Source organism: Penaeus vannamei, chromosome 10 (genome assembly GCF_042767895.1).
Source record: "Penaeus vannamei isolate JL-2024 chromosome 10, ASM4276789v1, whole genome shotgun sequence".
Lineage (NCBI taxonomy): Eukaryota > Metazoa > Arthropoda > Malacostraca > Decapoda > Penaeidae > Penaeus > Penaeus vannamei.
The window spans coordinates 7756599-7761598 of NC_091558.1; the positions used below are offsets into that span (position 1 = coordinate 7756599).

At 44.2% G+C, this 5000-nt stretch overlaps 1 protein-coding gene across 3 annotated transcripts in view; it reads right to left on the minus strand.

Moving 5' to 3' along the window:
- LOC138863081 (polyadenylate-binding protein 1-B-like) overlaps nucleotides 1-5000 on the minus strand; it is a 567744-nt gene that overhangs the window by 482019 nt on the left and 80725 nt on the right. The window lies entirely within an intron of this gene.

Genomic DNA, 5000 nt, shown 5'->3' on the forward strand with positions numbered 1-5000 from the left:
TCTCTCTCTCTCTCTCTCTCTCTCTCTCTCTCTCTCTCTACTGGTTCCTTTGTTTGTTCGTTTGTCAGCAAGGTTACATGAAAAGTTACAGCCAGAGCGTGATGTTATTTCATGGTTGAGTTGCCTATGATCTATTTTGTTGGCGATTAAGCGTAGGTTCGTGGTAAACAGTGGCTTCCTGGGATAGATGAAGATTGATGAAGAGAGAGAGGTTTAGGGTAGATGCGGATACGTTAAGAGTGGGATCGTGGCAACGAGATGGAAATTAGTGAATTACGAGTGATAGGGGGGAGGGGGTTAGATAAGATTTTAGGGGAAGATTAATTAGATTTCTGAAATAAATATGAGGTGAGTGGAGTTTCTGGGTATTCTAAGTGGTACAATTTCCATCTATCTTGTCAGTACGGTATCGTCGTCTTAACTCATTCGTTTGTATTAATTACGATTATGTTTTCTCATGTTTCTTTGCGTATTGTAGATAGGCCTACATTCTTCATGTTTTCTTTTCTGATCATGCGGTTATCACCTTTATTACCAACACTGTTATTATTAGTATCAGTAATCTTCGCAATGAGATGATAAGCATAATATCATCAACTATAACATTATTCTCAACACTTGGTCTTACACACCCGCTCTTACTCTCAATACAGCTGCAACAACACGTTCACTACAACCAGATATGATGTACTTGACATCGTCAGCATTGGTATCTTAACATTTTACACTGCATTACATCCATCAACATTGTAATTACAACCATGGGCTGGAGGCGTGGTGTGTATATAGTATAGCACAAAGAATGTGAGGATAATACAGAATACATTATTTAACAGAATGACTCCCACTGGACAGTTTCTGAAGCTCGTGGTTATATTCGGAAAAAAAATCATAAATGAAAAGGAATAACAATAACTTCAACAGAGATAATTAACCGTTTCGATTTAAAAAATATATATATGGAAATGTAATTCTGATGAAGGTTTAATCGAAATGCACCAATTACATATCTTCTGTTGTTTTTCTTGTCCACGCCTTCGCCATGTTTGTAAAAGAGGAAGATACTAATTCTCGTGGTTTTGGAAGTGCTGGCTGTCCGTTGGGGGAAACAGGTGACTGATTGATGAGTTACTTTTATTTCTTTTTTTTTCCTTTTCTAGGGGGAGGAGGAGGGTCGTTAGAGGGGAAACATGGGGAAGAAACCCAGGCATTTTAAGGAGGGAAACTGCGATCTTTAACTTCTGAGCTTTTTTCCCCTCTCTCTTTTTTTAATGGCATACATTTTCGAAGGTCAAGTTAATCTTAAGGAAAGGCAGGCCAATCTGCATGCATAATGAAGCAAGTTCATTTTTACAGCCTTTTGATTTTCATTGGCGAGGCAGTTGGAATCTAATCGTAATTCTGTCTTCTGTTACGTTCCTCCTTTTCATCCTCTCAATTTACGTGTTTTGTTGGATTGCTATATTTATTTGTTGGTTTGTTATATTTATTTGTTGATTTGTTATATTCATATGTACATATATAATGATATAAACTTTCCAATTCTTAGTTCTGTATTGGAAGAGCATCATATTTACAAAAGTGTTCTGTATTTATGAGTTTGGTGCTTGTGATATTAGCTGAGAGGGAGAGGGAGATAAATGGCCGTTCATTTATCTTTAATCAAGCACAATATGGGGTTAGTAATAGCATTCATTACGTTTGAATCGTGCAGAGAAATAGTTGCCTCTAAGATTTGTTTCCTCCCGCTCGCTTCTCGCCCCGCTCTCTCTCTCTCTCTCTCTCTCTCTCTGTCTCTGTCTCTGTCTCTCTCTCTCTCTCTCTCTCTCTCTCTCTCTCTCCCTCCCTCCCTCCCTCTCTCTCTCTCTCTCTCTCTCTCTCTCTCTCTCTCTCTCTCTCTCTCTCTCTCTCACTCTCTCTCTCAACCTCTATGTATCTATCTATCTATCTATCTCTCTCCTTCTCCTTCTCCCCCTCCCTCTCCCTCCCTCTCCCATTCCCTCTCTCTCCCTCCCTTTACCTCCCTCTCTCTCCCTATCCCTTTCCCTCTCCTTCCCTCCCACTCTCCCTCTCTCTCCCAATCGCTCTCTCTAATCTCATCCTACAGCCCCTTTACAGCCCCAGGACCTCAGCTCAGCCCGACGTGACTACCGTAGCCCTTTATTCGCGCGGGAAATCTCCGAACGGCCGCCATCAAAACCCGAGTCCATTCTCTTTGACTCCGAAGCGGGTTCTAGCGAGCGACCAGACGCTGCATCGCTCGCCTGTGATCCTCTATGCATCAGATTTCATTATTGCAAACACATAGAGAGGGATAGGAGGGAGGGGAGGGGAGGGAGAAGAGGGAGGGGAGGGTGGGGGGTGATACGGATGAAATGAGGGAGGGAAGGAGGGAGTGGGTGGGTAGGAGGGAGGGAGAGAGATAGGTAGAGAGAGAGAGAGAGAGAGAGCGAGAGAGAGAGAAGATTCAGAGAGCGAGAGAGAGAGATTCAGAGAGCGAGAGAGAGAGAGAGAGAGACAGACAGACAGACAGAGAGACAGAGAGAGAGAGAGAGAATCAGAGAGGGAGAGAGATTCAGAGACAGAGAGAGAGGGGAAATGATAGCAAGAGAGGCTACGGAGACACAGGGTCGTGGCGCATCCTCTGAGGCCTCTCCTGCCCCGAGCGAAAGCAGCGACGTGAGGGAGGAGCTAATCCGCGACGACCCTCGGACCGCGGAGAAAGAGGCTCGGCCAAATTAAAGATTATTTTTTTCTATCCATTTAGAAAGGTCATCTTTTTGAGTTTCCTAGGCGAGATTTCCTCCCTAAAACATATAATGAATAAACAACAATAACAAAAATAGATACAAAAAAAATAAGAGACGACATTATGAAGGCAAGCCAGACAGGCATCGACTTGGTTCCTCAGTGCATGAACATTCACGAGGGTCGAAGTGAGACTCGAAGTCATTGTTTTGGAGGACGAGAAGTGAGCAACCTTTCCTGGGATCGATCTGTCGCAGCGAAGTCTCGGTCCTCGGCCACCGGAGTCATCGCTGGCTCGAAAACGCTGTTCGTTACGTTGCGAATGATGAGTTTTTTGTTTTTGTTTTTGTTTTGTTTTTTGTTACTCGCTGTGGGGGCATTGTGGGTTTCGTTTGAATATGAGGAACATGAGGTGGGTGTGTGAGTAGCCAATATCTTGATGATGTTTTTGTTGTCGCTTTTCGTTTTTTTATGGCCGTTATGGATATGATCATAATCAATATTTTTTTGGGGTGGGGGGATTTTGATGACAGTAAACTATAAGGTATCTTAAAATGTATGAGAAAAATAATATGAGTCTGCATTATTTCTGCCTGTATGACAATTGATTTTTACTTACATAATAGCAAAAGGAAAGGAAAATGCATATATACATCTTTTTAAATCTATGTAGAAATGATCGACCGCCCTTGGCATTAAATTTCTTCATAAACTGTGTGCTTATCGATTTTGGAAGAAATATGGGAAAGCCATATCTCTCTGGAATAACACCGGTTATTAGCATAAAATATTCGCAATATCAGTGCTAACTTTTGCGTCAAGGAAATATCGCTGGCGGCCACGTCTCCTTCCTATCAGTCACCGCGAACGGTAATAAAGATAGATTCATATATCATTTCCCAAATCACAGGCATTATATTTGCCGGTAATTTACAATTTTCCCTATTTTCAGGTGAGTTGCAGCCAGGATAACGTTTGCACAGTTGCAGCGCCAAGCCGGCTGCACTAGTTTAGGCCATTCGGTCAGGTAAGTGCTTCCTATTTCAACGGCGAGCCCTTGCAACCCCTAAAAGCACTCGCTTCAGAATTTTAACGGCGCTGCCAGAGGTTTACTTCACCTCTAAACTTTTGTCTGGAGGACTAGCTGCATCCCGGCCCGAGGGGGGGAGGGGGAAATGGGGGCGTCGCGCCGGGTGCTGCTGCAGGGACCGTCTGTCTAAACAGTTTGAGATTTATAATCGCCCGTCGCTTCCCTCACTGGGAAACGTATAAACGTCATGTTTTTCGGATAAAAAAGATCGCTCTTTTTCCTTTCTCTCTTTTAAATGGGAGGGAAAACCATCGGAGCGATTACCCCGGACTTGCAACAAAGGTCTTAGCCTTCGTGAATGGCATTTCCATACTACTCTGCTGACGTCACCCTTCCCCCATTAATGATATAATAACCAGGGTGACGCAGTGGTCTCTCCGCCCCAGCCAGCGGCCTCCGCGGCTCGCCCTCGCTCTTTACCGATATTTCTTCCGCACACAACTTACCTTAATGCCCGTGTAACATCGAAAATCAATCGTGGGAACATTCCGAAGACGTCTTGACGGTAACTATATTCTCGAGTTAGAGACCACTGAAGAGATGCGAGAACAGTGTAAGCCTTGTGTTCATGTCTGCTGGCAGAGATGACACTGTATTCCCTTCGGTACTTGGTTTGCATTTATTTTTGTTAGACAAAAGCAATATCATCATATGAATCCCACCAAAACGTGCCATAACCTTTCATCATTCTCATATCCCTCTGTGGCAGCAGGTTGCCATACTTTCGCCCAAAAATAGCGACATCAACCCCCCTATGGGTAGAAGTCGGGATAATTGCAGTCATAAACGGGGGTCGACCGTGCCCCCGACCCTCTCTAAAGCTCCCGTTTGGCTTGGGGGCGCAGGACCATTCCGTGTCCCTCTCCGCCCCCCTCTGGCTCCCTCTGGCTCCCTCTGGCTCCCTTCGTCGCTGCTAATTGACCTCTGACTCCCTCATATGCTTACGATTATGTATGATTAGAAGGGTAACTGTTTGACTGTATAACTCCTAAACCGAATGCCGGAGTGAGGTATGTATTCGACATTTATCTATTCTTGACATGCAGCAGTGATAATGATGGAGGGAAAACATCGAACAGTGGATGAGAGTTATGCACTGTACAGGGCGCCTGTTTTGGGAAACGTACTCGGCAACGTTCGACAAGTAACGCATCACCTTTAT